The 21,560-nt window shown below is 47.9% G+C and overlaps 1 protein-coding gene across 1 annotated transcript in view; it reads left to right on the top strand.

The window, feature by feature from the left end:
* Positions 1-21,560, top strand: part of grin2aa (glutamate receptor, ionotropic, N-methyl D-aspartate 2A, a) — a 99,888-nt gene that overhangs the window by 8,741 nt on the left and 69,587 nt on the right.

Below are 21,560 nucleotides of genomic sequence, written 5' to 3'. Positions count from 1 at the left end.
GGTGTAGGGTGGGGTGGTGTATGGTGGGGTGGTGTATGTTGTGGTGGTGTAAGGTAGGGTGGTGTAAGGTGGTGTATGGTGTGGTGGTGTATGTTGGGGTGGTGTAAGGTGGTGTAAGGTAGGGTGGTGTAAGGTGGTGTATGGTGGGGTGGTGTATGTTGGGGTGGTGTAAGGTAGGGTGGTGTAAGGTGGTGTAAGGTAGGGTGGTGTAAGGTGGTGTATGGTGTGGTGGTGTAGGGTGAGGTGGTGTATGGTGGGGTGGTGTATGTTGGGGTGGTGTATGGTAGGGTGGTGTAAGGTGGTGTATGGTGTGGTGGTGTAGGGTGAGGTGGTGTATGGTGGGGTGGTGTATATTGGGGTGGTGTAAGGTAGGGTGGTGTAAGGTGGTGTATGGTGTGGTGGTGTATGTTGGGGTGGTGTAAGGTAGGGTGGTGTAAGGTGGTGTATAGTAAGGTGGTGTAAGGTGGTGAAATGTGGGGTCTGCTGGTTGGGGCTGGAAACTGGTGATGCATTGTTCTGCGTGTGTCCTCGTTGTACATGTACATGTGTCGTTATCAGCAGATGGTCTCCCAGGTCTCTGTGTGCCAGGGCTTTGGGGGCATTTGGGGGGTTTGGGGGCATTTGGGGGCATTTGAAGCCAGATCTACTGCTGGCACTGGCCATGCCCACACAGAGCCCATGCAGAGAAACTTGGATTCCTATACAAGAGTGTGCAGTAATGCCCCTAACGGTGCAGTAATGCCCCTAACCGTGCAGTAATGCCACTAACCGTGCAGTAATGCCCCTAACGGTGCAGTAATGCCCCTAGCCGTGCTCGGATTAGCACGTCAGGCTCAGCTACAGGTAATAGCTCAACTACCTACTAATATAACACCAACTCATCACCAATTCCATCCACCCGATTTTCCCTTCAATCCCAAACTCTTTCTACATGTCCTTATCCACTTGCCTTTCAAGCTTTTTTAATGTCCAGTGTAATTACCCATAGATTACTAATCGGTTAGCTTATAAACAGCATGCTCAGAGACACAAGCCTTCCTCTCGGTTGATAAAACCCTCCACCCGTGTCAGGGGTGGGTTCGCTTGGTGGAAAGCCGTGCCCATGTGGCACACAGTTTGTTTGCATAAAATGTCAAGGCAATATCTCAGCATTGTAGCAGGGTTAACTGGAGATGCAAAAGAGTTTATCATCAAGGTTGCAAGCCCTGAAACCGTGTGCTGTGAAGACACTGAAATTTGTGCATGTCATATTTTGTGCACATAAGACTATCACGACTGATGGTTTCTGCCGGCACCTATATGGATGCCATAAAATGAAAGAGATTACAGTAACTGATATGCTAATGGACAGATTTTTATGGCTACATTGAGAAAGGGATTAGTTTCTATGGGCCTTTTGTAATATTTCTTCTGGCAAGGAAAGAACGTCAGCAGTAGCTTACAGTAATGCTTTTTAGTTACTTTTGATCACTAACTCAAACGCTGTAAATGGTGCATTACTAATTACAACCCACACTCATTTGCAGATTTGCAGTGCAATCAAGACTTTTTGGAGTCTGTGTAATCTTGGATGCTAATCTGCTAATCTCTCTGAATCTCTACAACACACAAGGTGAGGACAGTGATCTTGATGATGTCATCTCTGCATTTCACAGGAAGAGCAATAAAGTTGCCATGACGATGTAGCAGTGAAATCTCCAAGGGCCCACTGCTGCCTGTTCTAATCGTTTCCGTGGTCATGGTGGTGTTCGACAGCATAACCTCATGATGACCTGTCAATAGATGCTTGTTTAAATGTTTGTCGGAGAAAAACACGATTACAGCCCAAGCCCTTTAGTAAAGCATGCTTTAAAGACCAGCAAAATAAAACCCAACTTGGCTGGTTCCACCTAATACAATCATCAATAATGTTCAAACATAATTGTGGCACAGGAGATGTAACTGTATACAAACAATGGCATTTTCTCAAAATATCTGCACAGATATAGTGTCCTCATACCCAAAGCACAGAACACCATCATCCGAGAGAGATGGCGTAATACAGCCTACATTTGACGCTTTCGCTAACAGTGACGAGGATCTCAGCTATATAAATGTGAGAAATTGAGTCTGGTTTAGTGTTCTCTTCTCTGAGCCTGAGCACAAATCCCCCACAACTGTCTACACGAAGGGACCTGCTCCGGCAGTTTACGCAACAGATCGTGTTTGCACCAGCAAGGATTTCTCCGTGTCCCTTTAACCTATTACCTCACTGTTACTCCCCACTCAGGAGTTGATAGACATCAGGCAGATGTTTCCTTGATACACATCAACAATTTAACAGACATGGGGGGGGGGGAACACATAACCTGCAATGACTTTAAGAGTCTATATGACCTACTCACCAGGCAGCGCGGAAAAAGCTACTTTTTGTATCAGGAGGAGAGACGAAAAGCCTCGTCCTGTTAACGACGGCGTGTGTGATGGTGCAGTACGTCGTCGCACCACTGCTCTTCAGATCTCACCACGGTGGTGCTGGAAGACTTTATGTCTACTGTGCAGCCTGTGGTTTTTTGTCCATGGCACATAATGTGACCTCACAGGGAGAGTATATATGATCCCATGGTCCAGGTGTTCCCAGGGTACTATATCCTCAGGGTCCCATGTTGCTAAGCTCAATATTCTTCCTAATCATCCTAACTTTAACTCTAACTCTATCTCTAACTCTAACTCTAACCATAACCCTCGACATTTTGTATACAGAGCCAAACTAGGGAGCAGAAAAGCCCTTTGATGACTTCTTGCAACAGTCCACATCATATTAAGATCCTTCTTCAGGTTCCCATTACGCACCATATAAATATGGAGAACATAGGACCCTGGGATCAAATGAATGACCTTAAACACAACCGACAATCACTGGCTCTCCACAGAGGGACCAGACACCTGCTTTAGATGCTAGTGTCTGCACACAGGACAGGTTTCACACTCTGCTAACATCTTTTTGCTTTATGACGATATCAGTGCCTCGGTGAACTGTATTGTCCTCTGTGCTCTCTGTCTCTCTCTCTTGTCCACGAAAACAACTGAATGAGAAAGTTTTTAATTAGCCAGTCGCAAGTCTAACTTCCACGGAAGTGGCGCTGTACGTGATCACCTTGGAAGGTGGAGATAAGACGGAGCTCCATCAACCGGAGCTCCGGCATGTGAGATCGCATTTTTACTTAATCGCCGCAGACAGTGTCATTTTTCAGCTGGTAAGCTTACAGAATGGGGCGTGGATGTGTTCTTACACTGCGGTTTGCGTCCATGACTTTGACAAGTGAATCTGTCTGATTGTTGGGAGAATTACTTTCTTATATCGCCGTCCAACTAAGAGCTGTGAGCAAATCAGCTTGGCCTGGAAGTCCAGGATAGCGACTGACGCAGAACCTAACTCTGGAAAGTAGATCAGAGAGGGAAACACAGTTGTTAAGATACATTTTTTTAAGGTAGTATGAGGATTTTAACTTTATTGTACAGAACTGGCAAACCAGACCTTGCTGCAGGGGCTTTTAAAATAACAGTCTACGAAACTAGCCGAGTAATGGCAGTAGCCTCCCTAAGTACAACATGAAGTTTCGCCGTGCCTGCGCTAGTAAGCAAATCTAATGGCTAATTGGATGGTTGATTGGAGCTTTAATACAAACTGTGTGAGTAAATTTGACAATACAAATTCCAAAGTCTTTCAACAACCCCCTAAGAGATACAGGAAACTACGGTTCCTCATGAGGGCCAAGTGTAGAAGCTCTGTAGAAGGAACAGTGCGTTAGGGCCTCTATGTTACTGAAGGAGCCCATTGCTTCAGTGGTGCCCCCCCTCCCCAGGCTGAGTTCTGCATCAGAACTGGGCCACCCACCCCCAGAGTCCGACAGCCTGGTGTGGAAAGCAGGATGGCAGCTTTTTCCCACTGATCTGTTCATCCCAGCTCTCTCGGAGAGCATGTGACATCACTTCCAGCAAGTCGTTCGGTGCACTTGGGATTTTAATTAACGGAGAGAGACTAACAGGGGGCAGTTAGCATTATGCAGATGGAATTGTACCATGCTAAGTGGTCGCAACATTAGCTCTCGTTCATCATCGTGCCGAAAAGCATCGCTGCGATTCCAGTTTTAGGAATCGTGGAGAATTAAGTGGTGATCTGAGCTTAAAGGTAGTCCCATCTGCTGCGGGGACGCTCACAAAGGCAGCGGCTTTAAAGAGATGTTTACCACTGCAACACTGCCAAGTGCCCCGTTATGTTGGACCGGCTCCATCAGAGGCCGAGATCCGACTTGGGCCGCTTGCTTGCGAGCAGGGCGGGCTGGAGTCGGGTCAGGGCAGCTGTTAGGGGATGCAGGACCGTTTATTCACTTATTTTGCCTGTGAGATCGGGTTCTCTCACTGCCCTTGGTGGGCCTTGGTGCGTTCTTGCCATGTTGCACCCTTACAGTACAACAGTACAGGCACGACACTTTGGGTTTCCACCAGAAATGGATCAAAATCAGATTCAAATCATCAACTTGATCCTTTGTGTTCTTACTTATGTAATTACAGAGTACCAAACAAACAATTGAGCCTTCGATATAAAAATGCTTATCAAAAAAAAAAAACCCATCCCAGCTCCAAATACACATCAAGAGAAAGTGGTTCTGGGGGCTTTTATGAATCAGAAAGAGCAGAATACTGGTTGGGTGGCCATTCCAGTCACAAATGTGTGCGGTGTGCATAACCTGTTTAGCGCGTGTCATTTTAGGCCAATCGGAGCCGCCACTCTCCCTTGTGGCTTGGCTTTTATGCGGAAATGAATAAAAAGGCCTTTCGCAGACACACTTGTTCCCTGTTAAGCGGCGATGAGTGGCCATGCACCAACACACAATCATATTAGGACACACTCCTCCGTGTTGTGCCGCGATTCCACTTCGAAAGTGGCGGAATGTGCTGCAAGCCGGCGAAGGCGAGTGGCTCGCATAAATTAAATCTCTCTTGCTTGTTTGTGTGCAGTGCATTCATTAGCAGCTCACTTCTATTATGAATGAGCAGCCCATGGACAAGAAAAAGAATATTAATGTTCACTAAGGCAAAATGTAATTTGGTATAAGAGTTCAGTGAAGGGTGCCCAGGAAGGTTTTTCTCCTTCGAGTTGTATTGTGTATTCATTTTAAAGATGTGCGTGTTGGAGGGCCGAAAAACAAAGTGCTTTGATGCGGATTAGCTCAAACTTCAGAAGTGGCTCACTTTGAGCTTCAGGTTCAGTTATTTAAAGCCGAAGTGAAGCTAAATCGCATTTCCGTATAAAGTAAAATTATGGCAACCCAAATTAAGGACCATGGATGTTATATAAAGGATGTGGGCTGCTTCATCCAGCCTGATTCATATGAGTGCCCGGTGCATTTGCATAGTCTTGGATAAGTGTCCCTGTGCCCCAGAAGAAAATTGAGATTGCTCAGAGACCTTTAAGGATCACGAAAAAATGCAAAGTCATTAATGAAAAGGGCTCAGGATCTGCTTAGGAAAAAGGTCTCTGAGCCCGAGCTCTCTGTTCACTCTAATGTTCCCTCCACTCCCTCCTCTTCGCAACGTCGTGCCCCGCACCACCGGATCATTTAAAAAGAAAGAATTAGTGGAACGTTCAAGGTGACCCGCTCGAACTCACTAAGGCAACAAAGTGGAATAATTGTAGGATTATTTCTAAATGTTTTCATGTTCATTCGAACAGTTCAGAGTTGTGGTCAAATCCTGTGGCTTCGCTGTGCTATTATGTATCGCTTCACTACAGTGTTTAGGTTTTGAACCTGTCCAAGGCAGAAAGCAGTAGACAGTGAAGAAATAGGTTATCATGAGAACTAGACTCAGTGTTGCTCAGTGGAGACATTTTTAGATAATTACTCAGGCCCAGTTTAGCAGATGAAGCTATGGGGTGTTACGTTTCATTGCATCTCGCCAGTAAGCGGTGAGAAAATGGCTTTCTTTTTTTAAAGATGCGATTTTGGTCACGTCCTGCAGCGGTGTCCCGAAGAGCTGCATGTTCACCAGCAGTGCAGCCACGTGCACCTGACGTGCAGGACGCGTGGCTTGCCGGAGTTAATCACAAGCTCACGTGCTGTCGTGTGGAGAGTCACTTGGCAGCAAACGCATTAGCAGTTGGGTGACGTGATGTTTCAGTTCCTCACGGATGTTGGAGGTCTTCCAGTCTGCCCGTCTTTTGCATCGGCTGTCCGTTTAAAGAATGCGTGACTCTCCCTGCACGTGAGACTCCGTCCCCCTCTTTTGGTCAGAACTCGTGATCCCTGTCGAAAATAGCCTCGCGCCTTGAGCGCAAACTAGTTTTTGTTCTACTTCTTCCCGTGTTTCTTCTCTTCTGAACTCCTGGACGTGGCTTTAAAAATAGGTGCAAAAGTAGCGAAGACGAATGACAAAACAGCGCCGTGTTTCAGGGGCACCTTTGAGAACCGAGCCAACGGGCTTCCTGTGCTCCCGAGAGTCTCGCAGTTAGGTCACCTACCTCAGGAGGCAGAGCCCAACGCTTCGTTGTAACGGCCGTGGCAGTGATGGCCTTAAAAGGAAGCGCATTACCGAACTGCGGTAGATAGCCGTCAGGTTGCCTTGCGAAGACTGCGGATATTCAGCTCGAAGGATTTATTGGGCTCTATTGAAGATGAATGTAAATCAGTTCTGGCGGACGGGTGCTTGGGTACCTTTGTGTTTGCTACAAAAACCAAATAGTCAGAGCTCGGGAACATGTTCAGTCGTCGTGACAACCCTGGCCATTTAAAGAAGACATCGGGGGCGGACTAGTTTGCAAAGTAGCCTTGAAGATGTTCGTGACGCAGAAGAAAAACATGTTCTTCAGAAATTATTTCCCCTATCACAGTGGCAAGGATACTGTCCATGGTGCAGTTGTGCAGGCAAGAAAAAAAAAAAAAAAGCTCTAATGTCAGCGAGAGTCACCAGAATATTTCAGGCATGGTGTCATCATGTCCACGCAATACAAAAGAAGGAATCTGAAGGCTAGATCGCTGTTCTGTGACATCACAAAGATGGTTATTGTGGTTTCCTTCCTGAGTTATGGGGTCTAGAAGTAAGTTCATATTTAAGGCAATCAAGGAAATGGATTTACTGCACAGAAGTGTTTATGAAAGTATGACTCAACCAAAGTTACTGACAGTCAATGGATGAATGTATTAAACTACACACACACACACACACACACACACACACACACACACACACACACACACACACACACACACACACTCGAATCAAACCAACCAATCAATGTATTGTGACACATAAAAATTTCAAGTCTATGTAACATCGATCACATACAAACAAAAACACACATAGCTCCGCTAAAACACAATGACTGCCTGATCCTATATATCGTAGCTGTAATGTGTATTGTATACATTATTCATCATGGTTATTAATAGTTTGTAACTGCCCTAAAGGGGATGAGGTGGGGCTTAGAGGGCGGGGCTTCTCATGCAAACGAGCAGCTCATGGGCCACACCCCACTGGCAGCTGGCTGTGCCCACATCACAGGACTTTACACAGGACTTTCAAAACCAATTACGTGCACAGGGGGAGGCTGATGGCACAGTAACTGGCAAAGTTACATGCAAAGTAGCAGATTCCCACCGACGGCTTATTGGTTTACAATTAACGGGACATGGGTGTCCACCCCATTTTGTGTCTAAACAGTCTTTCTTCCCTTTGGAAATGTTTCGAATTATTACTTCTAATTAATGGTGACATATGCTTATATCACTATATACACCTGACCCTAGACCAGGGATGTCAAAGTCAAATACACCGAGGGCCAAAAAAACTAATTTGCTACAAGCCGAGGGCCGGACTGGTTCAATGTTTATTAAAACATATTAAAATGATTGCACATAGCCTATTGAACCAAGACCTAACACAGTGTATATTATTTAATGCTTAAATTAATAAAGCAATATTTTCTTATGGATCTGTCAGTAATTTCAAGTGAAAATATTTTTCAACAAGCAAACATGAATAAAGTAATAAAGGTTTGAAAAGTGCTGGAATTTAAGCTAAAGTACTTGAAAATGCTTGAAATTGTAACTACTTCGTTTCACAACAAATAGCTATCTGACTGAACAGAGAACGTGAAGACGTTAATATTGGGAGTTTTGAAAATAAACAACAATTAAATAATGTGAATAAAAAGCGAATTATTTCAAATCATTTTGAGTATATGTATAAATATTTAACTTAAGTTTAACGTGCTGGGAAATATTGAAATGGAACTTGAAAGTGACGTACAAGTGCATTAATTCCACCTTATAAAGGTGTATGAACCCTGCAAACATGACTCTATTCATTGCGCTGAGGCGCGGCGCGCGCAAAGTACAAAATTCGAGAGATGCACGACCTCGCGAATCGACAGCGCGCGAGACGCTCGCGCACAAGCTGAGCCACTGCGATTACGTTATTTTCGCCGCGCTGACCCTCGCCGCTTATGCGCACTGCAGTGACTTCGCGGGCTACCGTTGCATTGTGGGGAATGTAGTGTTTATGCGTGCAAAACACCAGCGGGCGGCTGTGGCCTGCGGGCCGGTTCTAATAGTAATTAAATATCATCCAGGGGGCCATAGATAATCAATTCACGGGCCGGATCTGGCCCGCGGGCCTTGACTTTGACATATGTGCCCTAGACCTATACACCTGAACATCAGGCCCATTATTTATGTATTCATCTTCGGGAAAGCTGGTATGCAATTAACATAATAGTTCAAATCCTCGTTGGTGTGTAAAGGGCGTGTAAAGGGTTAACTCCGCAGGGTTTACTACACGGAGCTAAATATGTATCCTGTCTTTGGTTGCATGGAGCTGACTGGATCAAGTGTTTAGCTCCATGGGAGGTCAGGGTGGGAAACCGCCGGTTGGGATTCTCCATCCGGGCGGAACTCGACACCCTGCACGCGGCTGCCTAAGCCAGGGTAAGCCCGCCCTGACCCGCATCGTCCGTGTGACCATGGCAACTGTGAGCATGGGAACGGGTTGAAGGAGATGGCGGTAAGATGACAGCCCTTGCTTAATTACTGTCTGCAGACTCTGCTTTGATTTAAGCTCTTTAAAGGCAGTTCTTACGACATTGACATAGGTCAGTGATATTTGCCTTGTGGAGTGGTTATCAAAGAAAAGATCGGACTCAGCCAGCTATGAAGCAAGACTAAGACGTTAAACATGTTCAACCGTTTGCCACACGTAAAACTGTTTAGCCCAAGTACAGTCTGCTCATCCACTCCCAACTCCGTCAAACAAAGTCACCACGTGAATGAGTCCAGGAAGCTTTTCTCCGATCCCAGATCTAATCAAGCATGCCTGGTTATTAGCGGCTAATGGGTTTATCTGGAGGGCGCTGCTTTGCTCGCTTGGGCTCTCGCAAACGGTCACGTCCTCGTCCGCAGACCAATAGGCTCGCTGGGCACGCCCACTCGGGGTAATAACGTGCTGTGATTGGATCACATTGTGACCACATGCGTAACAAGCACTCCCGTCTGTTGTGATATCACGGCTGCCGTGCCTAGGTGGGCGTCTTCCCCTCTTCTCTCCTCTTCTCTTCTCTTCTCTTCTCTTCTCTCATCTTCTCTTCTCTTCTCTTCTCCTCTCTTCTCTTCTCTTCTCTTCTCTTCTCTCCTCTCCTCTTCTCTTCTCTTCTCCTCTCTTCTCTTCTCTTCTCTCCTCGTCTCTTCTCTTCTCTTCTCTCCTCTTCTCTTCTCTTCTCCTCTCGTCTCTTCTCTTCTCTTCTCTTCTCTTCTCCTCTCTTCTCCCCTCTTCTCTTCTCTTCTCTTCTCTTCTCTCCTCGTCTCTTCTCTTCTCTTCTCTTCTCTTCTCTCCTCTTCTCTTCTCTCCCTCTTCTCTTCTCCTCTCTTCTCTTCTCTTCTCCTCTCTTCTCTTCTCTTCTCTTCTCTTCTCTCCTCGTCTCTTCTCTTCTCTTCTCTTCTCCTCTCCTCTCTTCTCTTCTCTTCTCTCCTCTTCTCTTCTCTTCTCTTCTCTTCTCCTCTCTTCTCTTCTCCTCTCTTCTCCTCTCTTCTCTTCTCTTCTCTTCTCTTCTCTTCTCTTCTCTTCTCTCCTCTCCTCTCTTCTCTTCTCCTCTCTTCTCTCCTCTTCTCTTCTCTTCTCCTCTCTTCTCTTCTCTTCTCTTCTCCTCTCTTCTCTTCTCTTCTCTTCTCTTCTCTTCTCTCCTCTCCTCTTCTCTTCTCCTCTCTTCTCTTCTCTTCTCTTCTCTCCTCTTCTCTTCTCTTCTCCTCTCCTCTCTTCTCTTCTCTTCTCTTCTCCTCTCTTCTCTTCTCTTCTCTTCTCCTCTCTTCTCTTCTCCTCTCTTCTCCTCTCTTCTCTTCTCTTCTCTTCTCCTCTCTTCTCTTCTCTTCTCCTCTCCTCTCTTCTCTTCTCTTCTCTTCTCCTCTCCTCTCTTCTCTTCTCTTCTCCTCTCTTCTCTTCCCCTCTCTTCTCTTCTCTTCTCTTCTCCTCTCTTCTCTTCTCCTCTCTTCTCTTCTCTTCTCTTCTCTCCTCTCCTCTTCTCTTCTCCTCTCTTCTCTTCTCTTCTCTCCTCTTCTCTTCTCTCCTCTTCTCTTCTCCTCTCTTCTCTTCTCTTCTCTCCTCTTCTCTTCTCTCCTCTTCTCTTCTCTTCTCCTCTCGTCTCATTGTTTCTCCTGTCAGCCGTTTGTGGTCCCAGTGGCAGCTCACCGAGGGACCGCCACCCCCCCCAACGCCCGTTAAACAGCCACTGGTGTTATCGCTGCGCTCAGCTCCTGGGTGTGTGTGTGTGTGGCTCCCTCATCAGGCCACCTGCCACCACGCTGATGGGACGGGGAGGGGGTGTGGGCAGTGCCCCCCCCTGGATGTGTGACTCACCGTGGCCTTCAGGTCCGCTATGACCTGCCCTGCTCCTCCGGATGGTGGAGTAGAAAGGAAACAGTGAGGGTTTCCTGTAGTGTGATTCTGGCTCGCGATTGGTGAACACTCGCTTCATTGAAGCCTGGGTGTCGGGTTGGCGTGGCGACGAGCAGCTTCCTCCTGTACGAACATCATCCCTGCTTAGTGCCGCCGTACATCAGAGGGGGTCGGAGGTCACGCGGCTCTGACGTCAGCGTGCCGGAACTTAAACGCCACGTGTGCTCGGTCGGAAGGAAGGTGATCATGTTTTGGTGAATGTTTGGTGCAGTGCAGTGCACCAGACATGCAGTAAGTGATACTACGTTTAAACAAGATAACACCCAAATGTCTATTAATGTGTGATGTCTCCTCCTCATGTAGCTGTTTATATTCTGTTTGGGAATTTACAGCCTAAATACTTTGCATATAGAAAAAAAGTTTTGCTGTAGTATCCATATACATTTATTTATATTGAATTCTGCTGCTCTTTTTTAAATGAATGCTAAATGATATTAGATATTAGATGATATTTTAGAGGAAAGTTGAGCCAAGATCAGACAAGCAAGAGGAACCCGCATCTCCGCTTCACAGCGAGAGGAACCCGCACCTCCGCTTCACAGGGGGAGGAACCCGCACCTCCGCTTCACAGTGGGAGGAACCCACACCTCCGCTTCACAGGGGGAGGAACCCGCACCTCCACTTCACAGTGGGAGGAACCCGCACCTCCGCTTCACAGGGGGAGGAACCCGCACCTCCGCTTCACAGGGGGAGGAACCCACACCTCCACTTCAAAGTGGGAGGAACCCGCACCTCCGCTTCACAGGGGGAGGAACCCGCACCTCCGCTTCACAGTGGGAGGAACCCGCACCTCCGCTTCACAGGGGGAGGAACCCGCACCTCCGCTTCACAGTGGGAGGGACCCGCACCTCCGCTTCACAGCGATGCATCCAAAGCTCTCTGTTCATGGGCAGTCCGTACAATAACCCGAGCGCTTCACCCCATGATGTTTCTGAATGACCCTACCAGCTTTCCCACCGCCGAGGAGAAGCCGTGTAGTTTAGGATTGGCTGAGAGTGTGAGGGGAAACTCCACTCTCCGCGGGGTCATTTAGCCAGTTGCCTGTTTGGCGTGCTATTTGTTTACTGCCGTTCAGTTTCCATGCGTGGGGCGGACTCGAATAAAGTTATCTCCGGCGGGCAGCCGGGCCCCTTGTTCCGAGCGAAATGCAAAGTGGATATTGAAATTCTCAGAGGATTTTGCGTGTCCGCCCACAGACGGCAGCGTGAGTAATGAGGGAGAATGGGCAGAACGTGGCAGTGGTGAGAGTGTTGCCGGCTCACGAAACTTTGCCACGCCGTGTGCCTACAAAAGACTGAAACCAGCAGACTGGTCCAAACTGGTTTTGTCATGCCTGTGGATCTACAATGTCAGTTTTCCAGTTTTTTGTGTAGTTTGGCTCTTCGCTAAGCTACAAGACTTCGCGGGCGAGCCATGTGTTGATTGAAGGGGCTTTTGGGCTGCCGACGGTGAAAAGCGAGAATGATTTGACACCTGCCCCGCATGCTGTTTCACACCCCAGCGTCCAGCATCTATTCCCCCCCAGGGCAGTTTGGGATGCCCCAGCCATTAAAACTCCATTTTATTAACCTCCACGAAGGGTAAAGACATGCTAGCTTACCACACACACACGCACACGTTTACATGAGCATACGCTGACATCGCGACGATCCACCCACTGTTGGCGCATGCGGAGCAGATGGATGGAGAAGAATGAGTCTGACGCTGTGGTGGAGATGCCAGACCTTCGTGCTGGGGGCCGGCGGGCATATGGCAGCCACAGCGCCTTCACCACACCGTGTTGGGCTTCTGTGTGGTCAGGCACAATGGCGCACGATCTACCTCTCTGCCTCCACGGGGAGATCTATATCTCTCTTTCTCATCCTGCCTGGCTCACATACGTGCAGACACGGAGACTGACGTGGGCACACACACACACACACACACACACACACACACACACACATACACCTCTGCTGGAGATGCTATTTTGATCAGCTAGGCATTTAAAACTGGACCCAGCAAACCTAATTATGCTGTCGTCACACAGTTGCTGCATGGTTCTGCCGTAGCTCTGGCACGGTGCCTGGAGCGGTTCTGTTTGGCTAGGGTGTCGTTCATCATCCCCCTTCGTTGGGTACGATCTGCCGTAACACATCGCTGTCCTGTTCCGTCTGCGAAACCCAATCACCTGCACTCTGGTCTATGATCACCGCACATCATCAGTCATTTCTGTGACTCCGCTTTTGGACTTGACACATCTTTTTAAGGCCACCATGAGTGTGTGTGTGTGTGTGTGTATGTGTGTGTGTGTGTGTGCAACTATCAGCCAGTTACCTCTCCCTGGCTTTTCTCCTGGATTTGTGTTGTGTGTGAGTGTGTGTGTGTGTGTGTGTGTGTGTGTGTGGGGGGGGGCTGTTTCCTCTCCCTGGCTTTGTTCCTCCTGCAGTAGGTGTGGGCCAGATTAATGTGTGTGTGTGTGTGTGTGTGTGTGTGTGTGTGTGTGTGTGTGAGGGGAGGGGGGGGAGGGGGGGGGGGTTGGCGTGACTGAATACCGAGAACGCATTTTCTGCATTGAAGGCCTTTGCTTTTGATAAACCCCTCGCCGCTGGGCCTGTTCCAGGCTTTGTTTAGCGTAAAGCTTTTAGCTAACACACCTGACGCACTCTCCCTCTCTCTCGCGCCTGCCTGAATGACATCTTCATTCATGTCACCTTCTGTGATTCTACACAGCAGCACCTCCAGCAGTGGTGGTGAGCTCCGTCTCCACTAACTGCGCCTCCCCCCCGTGACCTCATATAAACACACGCCGGCGCTCGCGGGTGGAGGTGTATTGTCCGCGGCAGCACTTAAGCGCTACGAAGGACGCGGCCGCGTCCCTGGAACTGGCTCTTTTCTCCGTGCTTTAGCTGAACTCTCCCGGTGCTTTGTGGCGATAAAGGAGGTGTTGACGCGGGACTGCGCCTCTCTGAATGGCGTGGCGTGCTTCGTCGGTGAGCCGGGCTCACGCACACCGCCACTCGCGTGCTACGCCGTTAGCGGGCGCCGCGTGGTGTGGCGACGGCGTCTTCCGCTCTGGTCTGGAGAGCGAGGGGTTAGAAGCCCGTAACGAGAATGGGATTTAGCGCTCAGTCTTCGGTCGGAGAGCGGATGAGAAGGAGAGAGGGATGACGGGAGAGATGTGTACTTTACCCCTGGGAGGACGGTGGCAAATATCTGTTGGATAATATCTGTTGCAGATAGAAAGACTGAGTGTGAGTGTGAGTGTGGGTGGGGTAATTTTATGTTAATTGTGCTTATGGAATGTGAGAGTATGTCAGTGTGATGTGTGTGTGTGTGTGTGTGTGTGTGTGTGTGTTTGCTGCGCATTCATCTGCCCTGCGAGACCCCGTCTCTTCTCTTTGCTGTGTGATTATTAATGAAGCTGGCGTGGTGCCAACCTGTTTTTAGCCCCCGTGTGCCCCTCAGCCCTGATAAGACCGCTGACCCGACCACGGGCTCTTAAAAATAGCCCCAGCCGCTCCTGCCTCCGCCTCCTGGGGCAGCAAGCCACCAGAGCTTCCAGAGCCTTGCCACGCCACCCTCTACAACTGGGGCAATTTCTGGCAGGGGCAAAAAGCGGCTCATGCCTCCCTCAGAAAGGAGCAAGGAGCCCTTCAGTTCACAGAGCTCTCAGCCGGGCTTGGGTGTCCGGCCCGCGGCACCGGCTCCTCTCAGAGGTGGGTCGACATTCCCCTCGGAGCCTCCGGGAGGAAGCATGGCTCTCCGCCCCGCCCCCTTCCTGCCTGCCCCGCCCCCTTTCTGCCTGCCCCCTTCATTGCCTGCCTGCTGAACCAATCAGAGCACTTAATCCTATTCATTAATGGCTGCGCATACTGTTTCCACACCAGTGCATGATGGGAGTGATGCGAGCGGGGCACGGGGGAGGTTAATTGACTTCTCAGCGCAGACGCTTGTGTTCTGTTTCTCTCTCCTTTCTCTTCTCCCCTGTTCTTTTCTTTCATTCCCCATTCGTGAATCCATCCCTCCCCTATCTATCACATTCATCCTTTGATTCCTCCTGCTTCTCTCTTCCTTTTCATTTATCATGCGTCCCTCTCTGTCTCTGATTCTCTCTGGCTCTTTGCATGTCCTGCTGTTTCTCTTGCCCTCTTTCTGTTTCTCTGCCCCCCCCCAACACCCCCCCCCCAACACCCCCCCCCAACACAGTGTGTGCTCTGTTGTCTGCTGGGATGAAAGCATTGCCATCATCATCACTGTAGGGCACCGTGAAACTAGCAAAAACTAGCTAGCAGGCTTCTTCTTCTTTAGCTGGAGACCTTTGGGTGTGTTTTAGTGCCACACGGAGCCACATGGAGCAGCTGTGTGACGCAGCTGTGGGAGGCAGGTGTGCAAAGAATCAGTGTGTGGTATTGTTGTGAGGTAATAATAATAATAATAATAATAATAATAATAATCTTTATTTGTATAGCACCTTTCATACATACATGCAACTCAAAGTGCTTTACAGTATAAATAAAAAGAAACATTATGGGTGTGAGGTATGGGTGTGAGGTATTGGTGTGAGGTATGGGTGTGAGGTATTGTTGTGAGGTATTGGGTGTGAGGTATTGTGAAGTATCGGTGTGAGGTATCGTTGTGAGTTACTGTTGTGAGGTATCGGCGAGTGGTATTGTGAGGTATTGGTCAGAGGTATTGTTGTGAGGTATCAGTGTGAGGAATTGTGAGGTATGGGTGTGAGGTATTGTTGTGAGGTATGGGTGTGAGGTATTGTGAAGTATCAGTCTGAGGTATCGTGAAGTATCGTTCAGTGGTATTGTTGTGAGGTATCAGTGTGAGGTATTGGTGTGTGGTATTGTTGTGAGGTATTGATGTGAGTTATTGTTGTGAGGTATCAGTGTGTGGTATTGTTGTGAAGTATTAGTGTGAGGTATTGGTGTGTGGTATTGTTGTGAGGTGTAAGGAATGCCACCTGATCTCCACCTAACCAGCCTCACCTGACGCTCATCACCACACCCCCCTGTATCTCTACTTCAACGCCCACATTCCACTTCCTAGTCGTGAAGTATTTCCGACTCATGCCGCGTACCAAGCCTTTCTATTACCTGTCTGCTCTCCTGTGTTCTGACCCTCGCTTACGTCCCCGACCTTGTCTCCTGCCTAATCCCTCTGTACCTCCTGACTTCTGCTCCCCCGGTATGACCCTGGACCGTCCTGACCCCGTCAAGAAAACGCAGTTGCTACTGATCCTAGTGCTAGCGATACACCTGCTTTGTTTCTGTACCAGTATTTCATTTAAATAAAAGCATTTATTTGGATCTCTCTCTGCCTGATCAAAACGTTACATGAGGTATGGGTGTGAGGTATTGTTGTGAGGTATCAGTGTGAGGTATTGGTATGAAGTATGGGTGTGAGGTATTGTTGTGAGGTATCGGTGTATTGTATTGTTGTGAGGTATCAGTGTGAGGTATTGTTGTGAGGTATCCATGTGAGGTATTGGAGTGAGTTATTGTTGTGAGGTATCGGTGTGTGGTATTGTTGTGAGGTATCGGTGTGAGTTATTGTTGTGAGGTATCGGTGTATGGTATTGTTGTGAGGTATTGTTGTGAGGTATTGTGAGGTGTGACGTATCGGTGTGACATTCGAGTAATCTACACTTTCAACTGATCTGAACTTTTAAAGAGTGATCAACAGGAAGACCAGCGTGCTCTCAGCGGCTCCTGGGATGGGCTAATGTTCACTGAAGCTGCTTGATTGGTCAGGGTGTAACATTGAGAAACAGCTTCACATGACCTGTGACTCCACTCTGATGGACCTTTAGAAGATGGGTTCTCACCTCTCCTGTTCTGTCTTCCTCACTGCAAAACTGCAACTGTTATTCCCTCACTATTATAACATCATTTTGAGGGCTTACATGAGTTGGCTTTACGAACGGGTAACACATAAAACTGCAGGTCAGTGAATCCACAGGACCAAGAGTAGATAGACTCCTCGAGCAGGTGTATTAATCGGGTCCGTCTGCAGTGGATCGACTTCCGTGTCTCTCTGCAGTTTACATCGCACCTCTGGGGCCGATAACCGCATCTCCGTCTCGGTGAGCCTGCACTGCGTGGTGTGAAGGCGAAGGGTTAGGGTTACTCCTCTCTCACTCCCCGCGTGGCCGCTCGCCGTGGGCCGTCGGGTCGGGCCGGCGCTGACGTCTGCGGTGACTTCCTTAAAACAGCGAATCCCAGGGAGAGTGTGGCGCATTCGTGACTGTTCCGTTGCTGTTTTCTTGAGACGTGCTTCTCTTTGACTTTATTTTTGTAAGACGATGATAAAAGCTGAGTGTGTGTGTGTGTGTGTGTGTGTGTGTGTGTGTGTGTGTGTGTGTGTGTGTGTGTGTGTGTGTGTGTGTGAGTGTGTGTGTGTGTGTGTGTGTGTGTGTGTGTGTGTGTGTGTGTGTGTGTGTGTGTGTGTGTTTATGTGCATGTCATTTTTTAATAGCACTCTAGAATGGAGGGGAGTCAAACACATGATCATGTTCTGTAGATCTATAGTGGGGGGGTGGGCAGGATTCTACTACGAGGGCCCAGCACAGCTGAAGGCTTCACCCCCAGAGAGGCAAGACCACGCCTAAACCCACCTGTTTAATCACTTACTCTCAGTCTCCAAACAGTTTAGTCGTATCGCCGCATGCTTCTGTTTGGTCGGAGTGATATCACGCAGACGGATCGGGTATTCGTGGATTAGATTTCCCAGCCAGCCAACCTGTCGTGACGATGGTCATATATTAGCACCAGCACTTTTCCACTGCGTGTTTCTGTCTGTCTCTCGCTCTTCTTCTCCTCTTTCTTGCTCTGCAGTGGTTCTGTTTGGCATGGAGGCCTGATGCTAGCATGGGGCTCCTGGCTTTGTCGACCTCTTTTGAACGCTACTATTGACAGGCCAAACCTAGTTAGCAGAGTGCTAGCGACATACAGCCAGACATATGTGCTAAACACATATAGGTAAAGAAAGATTTTTTGTGTGCAAATGGGTTAGGGTTAGGGTGGGGGTTAGGGTTAGGGTGGAGGTTAAGGTTAGGGTTAGGGTTTAGGTCTGTCTCATCCCTGTCCTATTCTGCCCTCATAGCACTGTCACAGCCTCTCAGCACAGGTCCCCCCCACCCCCAAACTTTTACATTTCTCTCCAGCTCTACTGTGATCTAGTTTCTTTCCGGGTGGGGCCCTAACTCTACGAGCCCCACCCTCACGCACCGTGATGGTCCACCTTGTACTGGTGAAAATGACAACAGCAGAGCAGCTGGAAGACTCTGTCCTCTTGGTCTCACATCGGGGACAGGAAACGAGGCCAGACTTCAGCAGAGATCTAGAAGGTCTGAATGCAGAACGGTTCTCCTTCCTACAGGGTTCATTCCATAATGAATCCACTCGCTGCAGCACCACTGATCAGCGTGGGACAGACAGGATGCAGTGATCATGTGCACAGGCCTGCTTTTAGCCCTGAGTGTGTGTGTGTGTGTGTGTGTGTGTGTGTGTGTGTGTGTGTGTGTGTGTGTGTGTGTGTGTGTTAAGGTGCTGCTAGGTCTTACCTGTCTCTCCTGATTGTCTCTAGATGTGGAAGCATCTCTGGCCCCGCTGGTGTGTTCCCACATTAATAGTCGTTTTTTTTCTTTCTTGTCACACTGAGCCACAGACTTTTCTGGGAGGATGAACTGGGTCATATATATTCCTCTTCTTTAAAGTAATTATAAGCTTTCCACTTTTAAATTATAGTCTCGATCTTTTTCTGCCCTCTGGCCATGTGAAAGATGAGGAGTTTAAAAAAGGAGGGAGTGTATCTCATTTATCAGCACAAAGTGACGTTTTCAGATTGTTTGAAGTGAGGTGTTTGTGTATGTGTGCGTGTCTACGTGTGTGTGTCTTTGATCGTATGTTAAAATATGTGTGTGCATGAGATGTGCATGTCTGTGTGTGTGTGTGTGTGTGAGTTGGTAACATTCCCCCTTATGTGTGGAGTCTTCACTCTCTTCCCAAGCACATTGAGGTGTGTGTGTAGGTGTTGTGTGTGTGTGTGTGTAGGTGTGTGTGTGTGTGTGTGTGTGTGTGTGTGTGTGTGTGTGTGTGTGTGTGTGTGTGTGTGTGTGTGTGTGTGTGTGTGTTTGAGTTAGTAACATTCCCCCTTATGTGTGGAGTCTTCACTCTCTTCCCAAGCACATTGAGGTGTGTGTGTAGGTGTGTGTGTGTGTGTGTGTGTGGGTGTGTGTGTGTGAGTTGGTAACATTCCCCCATATGTGTGGAGTCTCCACACTCTTCCCAAGCACATTGAGGTGTGTGTGTAGGTGTGTGTGTGTGTGTGTGTGTATGTGTGTGTGTATGTAGGTGTCTCTGTGTGTGTGTGTGTGTGTATGTGTGTGTGTGTGTGTGTGTGTGTGTGTGTGTGTGTGTGTGTGTGTGTGTGTGTGTGTGTGTGTGAGTTGGTAACATTCCCCCATATGTGTGGAGTCTCCACACTCTTCCCAAGCACATTGAGGTGTGTGTGTAGGTGTGTGTGTGTGTGTGTGTGTGTGTGTGTGTGTGTGTGTGTAGGTGTGTGTGTATGTAGGTGTGTCTGTGTGTGTGTGTATGTGTGTTTGTGTGTGTGTGTGAGTTGGTAACATTCCCCCATATGTGTGGAGTCTCCACTCTCTTCCCAAGCACATTGAGGTGTGTGTGTAGGTGTGTGTGTATGTAGGTGTGTCTGTGTGTGTGTGTGTGTGTGTGTGTGTGTGTGTGTGTGTGTGTGTGTGTGTGTGTGTGTGTGTGTGTGTGTGTGTGTGTGTGTGAGTTGGTAACATTCCCCCATATGTGTGGAGTCTCCACTCTCTTCCCAAGCACATTGAGGTGTGTGTAAATTCATGAAGGAGAACAGCTGATGTAGCACCAGGATGCTTAATCCGGTTCTGCTGTGTGTGTGAGGAGGAGAGAAGTGTGTGTGTGTGTGTGTGTGTGTGTGAGGAGGAGAGAAGTGTGTGCTGGTGTTTCTGACTCATGCAGAGCAACGTGGAGCTTCACAACTCATTCACCTTCCAGTTTAGCTACAGGCCGAGACTTTGAAGAGACTTATAGCTTTAACCCCTTAACAATCTAGTTATTATTTACTTAGGGGCTTCCATTTGGATTAACTCTAACGTAACGTCTTGACAAATGGATTAGAAGAATTCACATCTGAATTTATATGATATTTCAACTCCACCTCCAACGACCCCATCTCTCTCTCTCTCTCTCTCTCTTTCTCTCTCACGTGCACTTAAATGTTCCGCAGTGGTATGTTCGGAGGTGTCTGCTGGTGAAATATTACTATTACCCATAATGCTGCGCAGACCGCAATCATTCTCACCCGTCCACTTTTCAAATGAGCTGTGAGGGAGAGACATGTCACCATGCCTCAGGGCTCCTGCCTGGTCAGTAATTCACTCTCCGCGGCCTCCTCTCCTCCCGCTTGACTGAAAGGCCCAGCTGAAGGAGAAATACTGCTGACTCCACGTCCAGCGGATGCCAGTGCCCCCCCCCCCCGGCAGTGTCAGAGTCTTGCCACACTTATTACGGCAGTCAGTCTAACGGAGGCTGTGGTGTGAGGGCAACTGGACTGAGACAATAACCAGCGAACACCTTCTTACAACGTTCTTATAACCAGTCTGATCATTTGATAAGAACGTAATCGGATTTCAGTTCGATCCTTTTTGAGAGGAACTGATCCAACATGTCGAAGTAAAAAGACATTTCTGGAGGAATGTGCTGATGTAGATACCGTTCAGAGTTCCTTTACAAACCAGGAGTGAGAACTCTTTGTTTGTTGCCCGAGTACCAGTGAAGCTGCTGGTGGTTTCAGCGTTTCTGGTGTGTAATGTTGATCATGGTAAAATGGTGGTGAATCTATTCATCTTATTGGGTCCTCGTTTCCTAAGACTACATACCCCAATGTCATAAAACAGGCTCTGTGGTCTCAGGCAGCACATCTATTATACTTAAGCAGTAACAATTTTGTGTAGTTATTTACCATAGTTATTTATCACTATTAGATGTTTTTACTACTTGATACTTGTCACTGCTATTGTGAACAATTCTGATTCAGTACATTTCTCCACAATAGATCATTTTTCAACAAAATTGTTTATATTGTATACATCCGAATGGGTAAATTATGCAGAAATCTTAGAAAAATCAATGGAATTCCTCTTTAATTTGGTACCCTGAGTCACTCTCTCTGGAGTTCGCTAGCGTGATCTCAGTATATTTATTGGACTAAATGGCACATAACTTTCAGAACGTGTCATTCTTCACTGCCTGTGCTGTATGATGACCAAATAACCATGAATCAACGTGTGTGTATTAAACAGACGCCAAGTTTTCCCCTCTGCTCCTGAAACCTGCCCAACATCCATCAGTTCCTCTCCCTGTGCCTGAAGATTGACTTTCATTTGAGGTCTTAAATATTTAAAGATGTTGCTACACTACAACCTTCAGATATATGTATAATTTATTTCCTTTTTGCACATATGTATAATTTAAAACATTTATTTTCACGTTTTTTTCCCCACACATTGATGTTTATTGATGTAATATGGGCATGGCTTT

This window comes from Brachyhypopomus gauderio, chromosome 2, assembly GCF_052324685.1.
Source record: "Brachyhypopomus gauderio isolate BG-103 chromosome 2, BGAUD_0.2, whole genome shotgun sequence".
Taxonomy (NCBI): domain Eukaryota; kingdom Metazoa; phylum Chordata; class Actinopteri; order Gymnotiformes; family Hypopomidae; genus Brachyhypopomus; species Brachyhypopomus gauderio.
The sequence above is the reverse complement of the archived record's forward strand: the minus strand, read 5'-3'. Positions and strand labels throughout refer to the sequence as shown.